The sequence below is a fragment of the Cervus elaphus genome, chromosome 19, assembly GCF_910594005.1.
Source record: "Cervus elaphus chromosome 19, mCerEla1.1, whole genome shotgun sequence".
Taxonomy (NCBI): Eukaryota; Metazoa; Chordata; class Mammalia; order Artiodactyla; family Cervidae; genus Cervus; species Cervus elaphus.
This window is the reverse complement of record NC_057833.1, coordinates 64,840,686-64,849,921: the sequence shown is the minus strand read 5'-3', so window position 1 is coordinate 64,849,921 and position 9,236 is coordinate 64,840,686.

The window sequence follows — 9,236 nt, the reverse complement described above, 5'->3', positions numbered from 1 at the left end:
GCCTGAAAGTGCAGGGGCAGAGGTAAGGGTGTGGAGTGGCGCAGGGTGGGCGCTGGTCCGAGTACACTACAAAAGGCCTTGGCCATGAGACATCAACTCAGGAAAGGGGCAGACTAGGGCAAATGGAAAACACCCAGGAGACAAGCCGGTGTCCTCTTTCTGGATGAAAATGAAAATTCTTTAACTGATGAAATTTAAAAATCCTAAGCTTGCATTTCATGAGTTTGGAGTTTATAGCACTTGGGCTGGTGTTGGGATTTCAAAACCTACAAATTAATTCCTCTTAACCTTTGCCTCCTCCCGGCAAAAAGTTCCCAGACAAGGTGCAACTGGAATGCCTGGCAAAAACAAACAAAACCAACCTGTAGGGATGCTTCCATAAAAGGGTGAAAGGGATTCTCAGAATAAAAGAACCCTTTAAAGTTAAGCTCAGAATGAAAAATTATACTATCTACCATGAATAAGAATGGCAGACAATGAAGACTAAAATGTCAAGAAATTGCAAAAGAAATTTCTTTTGGAGTGTGTGTGTGTGTGCGTGTGCGCGCGCACGCATGTGTGTGCACGCACCTATGTGAGTGCATGCACTTGGGCATGTGTCTTTTTCTCTATTTGGAGTCATTCACCTTGTATATTGTAAGGTGATTTTTCTACCGTTTTATAGCTTGTAAACAAAGTCTCAAGCCACTAAATATCTTTACTTACATCCTGAATAATTCAAAGGTCTTAGGATGTTTTAACTTGGCACACCCCTACTAATTTAGAAGCTATTATTAATCCCTACTTTAGTTCTATCCTGTTTTCCTTCTGTAAATTAGACATCTTTTTTTTTCTAGACCCATCTGCATGTGTAAAAATAGTTTGATTACCATTTCTTTGCATATCTCAGATCTTGTTTCTGCGTGGTTTTCCTTTTGCCTGAAGTAAATTCTATAGAATTTCCTTTAATAAGTGTGATATGTGGCAAACTCAAGTTTTTCACCCGAAACACGTTTATTTTGCCCTTGTTCATTTAAGATAATTCTACCGGATATGTAATACTAGGTTAGCCACTGTCTTTTTCCTCAGAATACTGAACATATTGTTCTGTTATCTTCTGGTTTCTGTTGCTGGAGAAATCTGCTGTCAATCTAATTGCTGTTTTTCTTAGGTGTTCTGAAATTTCACAATGATGTGGCAAGGTGAAGAGTTTTAAAAATTTCTCCTCAGGAGTTTTTGGACTGTCTGGAATTGTAGATTAACTTTCAAGGATTCTAAAAATTTTCACCCATTTTCTTGTCAAAGATTAACTGGTTAGGGAATTTCACTTATTTTTCATATTCCATAAGCAATTCTTAACGGTTATTTTTGTTTAGCTCATGACTTTTCAAAGGTTGATCATATTTTCTTAAAACCTTATAAAATCTCCATGTAATATAGAGAAAAACAGTTGTGATTTAAGATCAAGATTGACTGTAACTATTTCAGAGTGCTAAGATTGATAGTATAATTCACATAAATTCAGAAATAAATCTCTGTATTGCTTCCTGTCCTCCAGAGACGGATAGGGAAGAGAGAAGAAAAAAGACCAATAAAATTTTTCTGCCAGTTCTTTTGTGCTCCCAAAGCCCATGACTTTGGATAGAAAGCTTAAAATTAGCAGTATAAACACTCTCATTCATTTGCAAACCGTTTTCATAATTTAAGTTGTATCTGCTAAGAATCTCTATTTCATTATTTACCTATTTTTTAAAAATACTGACTTGTCCTAAAGAAAAATATTTATGAAATTATGTTTATTGTGTTAGTTACATCTTTTGGCAATGCATGTTAAAATATAGAACTGTTAACATTCCTAACAATATTGTCCATGGATCACTTTAGATCACACTCTCCCAGGGCAACAGGAAAATCCTGGATTAGGAGAACTCTATCCAGTCTTTGGATTTACAGAGTTAGGTCTCAGGAACTAGAGGGTGGAGTGTCAAATTGTTCTGCATAATAAATAAGAATTATTCAGTTTGAAGGGGGAACCAAGCAAGACTGGAAAAGTGGCAACCTGGGCTTTTGGAAAAAAGAAATAACCTTGCAAAGTGACAAACAGCTGGAACCTGCAGTGAAAGATGGTATCTGAGGTCACTGCAATCATCTGGAGCTTTAAAAGTTTGCATTACGAGGCCTTCCCTCAGACCAGTTAAGTCAGCTGAGGATGACACCCAGATGTTGTTTTTTTTTTTTTTAATGTTTCTCAAGTGACTCTAATATGCAACTAAATTTGAAAATCATTGGTATAAAGCTTTGCTACTCAAAGTATGGTCCTCAGACCAGCAGCATTGCTGTGCAATCTCAGGCACCACCTACACTTACTGAATCAGAATCTGCACCTTGACAAGATCTCCAGATGACTCACAAACAAAACGTTCAGGAAGTACACACATAGAGAATGTTTGCCATAAACAACCTACATTCTTAGATCTAAGAATCCCTCACTTTATAGGGAGAGACTGCTTTTCCAGCCTCTCTTGTCACTGCACCTGGGCCTGTGACCTGAAGAACACCAATGAGATTCATCCACCCTAGGGGACTAAAGATGCCACAAAGCAGAGCCTGCAGAGAATACTTTCTGGAAGGGTGGCCACAGCAGCAGTAAGCCCTTCATCAGTTAGAGCATCAGTGTCCGCTGCGGTCAGTTGTGCAAGCTGTGAGGCTGTTCAGTGCCCAGAGGTAGTGTCTGAAGCATCTTCACTGTACTAGTTGTCCAGCATGGTTCTACGTGTCGTCCCTGGAGACACAGATTTCCAACCTGACTCTTCAGTCCTTTTTGAGATTCCTTTCCTGTTTAAATAAGCCAAAAGTACTGTGGTTATTGCTTGCAACAAGAAACCTTGACTGAATTAGGTGGTGAGTGAGGTCACCCAAAATTCTCCACGCCAGGCCTCAGCAATACGTGAACTGTGAACTTCCAGATGTTCAAGCTGGTTTTAGAAAAGGCAGAAGAACCAGAGATCAAATTGCCAACATCCACTGGATCATCGAAAAAGCAAGAGAGTTCCAGAAAAACATCTGCTTATGCTTTATTGACTATGCCAAAGCCTTTGACTGTGTGGATCACAATAAACTGTGGAAAATTTTGAAAGAGATGGGGGTACCAGACCACCTGACCTGCCTCTTGAGAAACCTGTATCCAGGTCAGGAAGCAACAGTTAGAACTGGACATGGAACAACAGACTGGTGGCAAATAGGAAAAGGAGTACGTCAAGGCTGTATATTGTCACCCTGCTTATTTAACTTATATGCAGAGTACATCATGAGAAACGCTGGGCTGGATGAAGCACAAGCTGGAATCAAGATTGCCAGCAGAAATATCAATAACCTCAGATATGCAGATGACATCACCCTTATGACAGAAAGTGAAGAAGAACTAAAAAGCCTCTTAATGAAAGTGAAAGAGGAGAGTGAAGATGTTGGCTTAAAGCACAACATTCAGAAAAGTAAGATCATGGCATCCGGTCCCATCACTTCATGGCAAATAGATGGGGAAACAGTGGAAACAGTGTCAGACTTTATTTTGGGGGGCTCCAAAATCACTGCAGATGGTGATTGCAGCCATGAAATTAAAAGATGCTTACTCCTTGGAAGGAAAATCTAGAAAGCATATTAAAAAGCAGAGACATCACTTTGCCAACAAAGGTCCCTCTAGTCAAGGCTATGGTTTTACCAGTGGTCATGTATGGATGTGAGAGTTGGACCATAAAGAAGGCTGAGTGCACAAAAATTGATGCTTTTGAACTGTGGTGTTGAAGAAGACTCATGAGAGTCCCTTGGACTGCAAGGAGATCCAACCAGTCCATCCTAAATGAGATCAGTCCTGGGTGTTCATTGGAAGGACTGATGCTGAAGCTGAAACTCCAATACTTTGGTCACCTGATGCAAAGAGCTGACTCATTTGAAAAGACCCTGATACTGGGAAAGATTGAGGGCAGGAGGAGAAGGGGATGACAGAGGAGTTGGTTGGATGGCATCACCGACTCGATGGACGTGAGTTTGGGTGGACTCCGGGAGTTGGTGATGGACAGGGAGGCCTGGCGTGCTGCAGTTCATGGGGCTGCAAGGAGTCAGACACGCCTGAACGACTGAGCTGAACTGAACTGAGGTCACCCAAAGTACTTTTAAGAAGAGGGTTAACAGCTAAAAGATTTATGGCTCTTTGCTCGGACTCCATAACATGATGCCCCTCTATTGCTTCAAACCTTTAGTAAGGTTCTGCTACATACATAAAGGCTTTGTGCCAGTGGCATTTTGTGAGGGTTGTCAAGAGAGGGTCTTTTTTCCTGCTCTGGAGTAACATAGTATAGATAGGGATGGCACAGTCTGCAACAAGACAATCCACAGATGAAATAATTCAGTAGGAACTAAAGCTTGGAGTCAGAAGTGACCTGGAAACCATAAGTCATGCACTCAGCATTCCCAGAGAGACAGGAAGAGTCACTTGTGCTATTCCAGCTGCACACTAGCGTTTGAGCCAGTGTATGATAACTTCGCTTCTGTGGGGCCTGCATTCCCAAGGCCAGCAGAGCACAAACCTCCTGAGGGCGCTGTGCATGCTTGCAGAGATGTCTCTCCAGTGAGCCGTGTTGCTTAAGGCCTGCTTTTTCACCTTTTACCCTGGTACCTGCATCACGTTTTTCATTCAACTCTTAACCTTGTAAGCAGTTTGCCTGAATTTGGTTGTTGATCTGAACCAAGCTGGGCTAATCTTCACAGGGGCTTCATAAGACCTGCCCAAACAGATAATCATGAAACTGATTGACTTATTCAAAATAACAACGATAACAAAAACCCCTGCTGCTAATACGGTGCTTACCACGTACCATTTAACCATTTAACTACATAACTATTCTAACCATTTTACTTCCGTTAGGTCATCCAGTCTTTATAATAATAATAGGTACTTTTATTATCATCCCAATTTTGTAGAGAAGGAGACAGAGGCACAGAGAGGTCAAATTGCTTGCCCAAGATTGCACAGCTGGAAAATACCAGAGAGGCAGTTTTAATCCAGTCTGGCTTCCGAGTCTGAGTTCTTAACCATTATGCTGTTTTAGCAAACTCCGTGGAAGAAGAAAGGGCTAATATAGTGGAACAAATTAAATCCCTAGTTTCCATGAGAGCGGCCAAGGAAGGAAGGCTGGGAGGCTTTTCTTATTTAAAAAAAAAAAAAAAAGAAAAGAGTGTTTAGTCTGATCAGTATTTCTGATATAGTCACATTAAAAAATAGGGCCAGGACCAAGACTTCAGACATATGAGCAAAATGAAGGAAACCCCTCCGAATCTACCCTTAAACCAACCTAACCAGTGAATTGCTCCAACACAATTGGCCCCTGAGGAGGCTACCTGATGAACAGAAGTTTCCCTCTGAATTTTGCCTGTTGGAAAGTCTTCCAGTCCTTTCCCCAAGTGTTGGGGTCACATCTAAACTGTTCAACAGCCTCGTCTTCAGGCTGGGCTCTCACTGCTGGCTCCCTACTCACGCTTGTACTCCTCCCAATTGCTTTGAAACTGTGTTTTTTGGAGTGAAGAGGCATCACTGAGCAGAAGTTTGCGAATCAGAGAGGCAGAAGCTGTTTCACACTGTGAAGGAGCGAGGAGAAAAGGCTGGTGGAACTCGCTCAGATCCCTTTCCTCTGCCCTAGTCACCCTCACCTTCATGTCTGTAGTTTTGCTCTTTCCACATTGAAATGTTTTATTTTCCTTATGCATTTTTGATACCTCAAGAATGCATTCCCCTCTCTAAAGAAATTAAAAATATTAAGGGTAAAGTTTAAATCCCCTCTGACCACCAGCTCTGCATCCCAGATCCCTCCGCACAGGTAACCACTGTTGGCAGTTTGGTATGAATCCTTGCAGACTTTTTTCTAGGCTTTCTCTTTTGGATACTTATATGTGGTGTTTGTGGCTTGTATTTATAGAAAGTCCTTGTGCTAAGGGAAAATATGTACTCCTTTTAGTATACTTGTTAAAATATGTACTATGGATACTTATGCTAGATATACTATATATAGTTAATATAGCACATGCTGTTTGTTGTTCAGTTGTTAAGTTATGTCCAACTCTGTGACCCCAGGGACTGCAGCATGCCAGGCTTCCCTGTCCTTCACTATCTCCTGGAGCTTACTCAAATTCATGTCCATCGAGTTGGTGATGCTATCTAACCATCTCATTCTCTGTCACCTCCTTCTCCTTTTGCCTTCAATCTTTCCCAGCATCAGGGTCTTTTCCAATGAGTCAGCTCTTCACATCAGATGGCCAAAGTACTGGGGCTTCAGCTTCAGCATCAGTCCTTCCAATGAATGTTCACGGTTGATTTCTTTTAGGATTGACTATCTCCTTGCTGTCCAAGGACTCTCAAGAGTTTTCTCCAGCACCACAGTTCAAAAGCATCAATTCTTCAGTGCTCAGCCTTCTTTATGGTCCAGCTCTCACATCCATACATGATTACTGGAAAAACCATAGCTTTGACTATGCAGACCTTTGTCAGCAAACTGATGTCTCTGCTTTTTAACACACTGTAGATTATATATATTTATATTTAATACTTTGTTGTATGTTTTTAACATAAATGATATCATACTGTATGCATCTTGAAACTTGGTTTTCTTCCTTTAACAATATGATTAAGAGACTTCTAATATCAGTATCTAATACCTTTTAACTGGCATAATTTTGCATAATATGGATATGTCATAGTTACTTAGCTATTCCCTGTTAAAGGGACCTTTAGGTTGTTTTCACTTTTTCATTGCTACAAATATAGACAGCGAGCCTGTCTAATTAGAGCCACGTGAGTGTTTTTCTGCAGTGAATACCAAAAAGTGTAACTATTGGGTCACGGGATATGCACTTTCAAATTTTGGTAGACGGCAGGAAGCTGCCCTTTAAGTGCTGTACCATTATATACCAGTTTACAGCTGTGAGTTTGTGTATTCACTTACCTAATATTGATATTATTACACTTGAATTTGCCAGCCCAATAGGCAAGAAACAGCATCTCATTTTCATTTTACTTTTCATTTCCCTGATTGCTGGTGGAATCGAGTCTCTTTTTGCTGTCTGTTGACTGTTCAGTTTCTTCTTCCGGCCTGTTCTTAGCCTTTGGCCACTTTTGAGTTGCTTGTCTTTTGTATATTGTCTCATGGGAGTCTGACTTCCTCAGCCCCTTTGGCAAAGGGTGCGGTGCGGTGGTATTGGTACCTCTCTAAAGTTCTAATCCAAGGTGATGAATTGCTTACCTTCATTATCAAGAATTTCTTTCCCTAACTTGAAAAGATGTAAGCCACAAATGAGAGGAAAGGAAATCTCTGGTGTAAAGATCAACTGTTGAACCTTTGAACATCAACCCATTCCTAGACATCCTCCTAAAAAACCAACAAGAACTCTTTTAAATCAAACAGCCCCTCACTGTCAAAGAAAGTGCCTAAAAACTCAGAGAAATCTGCTCAGGGCAACAATGCTAAGATCCAACAACTTTTGAAGTTCTGTTCTTGCTGTTGATCCCCTCTGTTTAGAGAGAGAATACCTGTAGAGAAAAGAGGTGAGACTTGAGATGAATAAATACAACATTCACAGGACCAGCATTTAGAGCCTAGCAGGATGGGCTCAGAAAACAACTTGATGAACACAAATAAAAATTAATCTCTGATCACCCTAAAAAGGAGAAGCTGTTTCCTTTTCCCTACTAAGGATTTTTCCTGTGTTCTCTGTGGAACTGACTGAAATGAATCTGTCTTTAATTTAATCTGTTTTTAGAACTATTGTGGCTTCCCTTCTGGTAAACATTTTGTATTTTATAGCTGCTGCTAGCATTTCAGCCAGCCTGGACAAGGAAAAGGAAGTGAAAGGTCAAAAGGACAGAACACAAGTTGAAGGAAAATCAGAAAATAAAGAAAAGACATAGTAAAGAAGAGAATACACATACTTCAAAAAAAGAAGAAAGAAAGATAGTTGAGGGAAGCATTCTTTTGTCATTTTCCATATCTGGAAAATATGTTCTGTCAACAAGTTCTGTCTGTTATCCTTTATCAGTTCAGTTCAGTTCAGTTGCTCAGTCATGTCCAACTCTTTGTGACCCCATGAACCGCAGCACGCCAGGCCTCCCTGTCCATCACCAACTCCCAAGGTCCACCCAAACCCATGTCCATATAATCAATGATGCCATCCACCCATCTCATCCTCTGTCGTCCCCTTCTCCTCCTGCCCTCAATCTTTCCCAGCATCAGGGTCTTTTCAAATCAGTCAGCTCTTCGCATCAGGTGGCCAAAGTATTGGAGTTTCACCTTCAACATCAGTCCTTCCAATGAATACCCAGGACTTTTTGATTCTCTAACAGAGCTTCCTTTCTGTTCATACCACTTTCTTTTAGACTATAGGACATACCCTGGGTTAAAATAAAAGCCAGGTCATATTCTCTTCTTCTTGTGCCTGGATGATCCCGATACCTCTGTGACTGGGATCCACGTCACCTAAATCTGCATCGGACACTGCTGTCAGAGTATCGCTCTCTCGCTCTGCTCACAAGCCTTCCAGCATTTCCTGGTTCTAGCTTCATCATATTAAATTTTACCTTTCAGCCTGACTCTTAGTTGCCTTTACTATGTGATCTCACCGGCATTGCTCTAACCAGACTGTCTTGCCGACATTCCCTTCTCATTCTGCCTTTTGTGTTCCTGCCTTTTAGAACACCGTTCCAGCTGGGCATTTCCTTCCTGAATTCTGTCTGTTCTTGAAGGACAGTCAAGTCTCCCCTTCTCTGTGAAATCTTCTGTCTATTCCACCTTTATCTTCCCCTCTCATTGACGTTTCAGAGCCCAGGTTGTGTAATGTGCAGTATTTGGTGGCAACACCTCTGAACGTGGGGAAAAAGTATAGTAAGTCTTTGGATTTGCATCGGGTTTGCATTGTCTCCAGCACTTCGTGGTGAGGAGGGATGGCAAAGCTGTTCACCCTCTCTGGAGCTCTGGTTTCTTGCCTGTAAATGGGGGAAATGCTGTTTGACCTTAGAGAGTCAGTGGAAGAAGAAGGTAGGTGGAAAGATAGGTGTCTGGTACTTAACATCACACTGGGCCCACAAAGAAGACACCCCAGATAAGGCAATATGTTGCTTCCTGTTACCATCCCCTTCTGAGAGAACCTCTTCTCACTGCAGCTCCAGACTGATGCCTACTGTTTTGGATGCTTTTTGGATACAGGTTTAAAAAAAG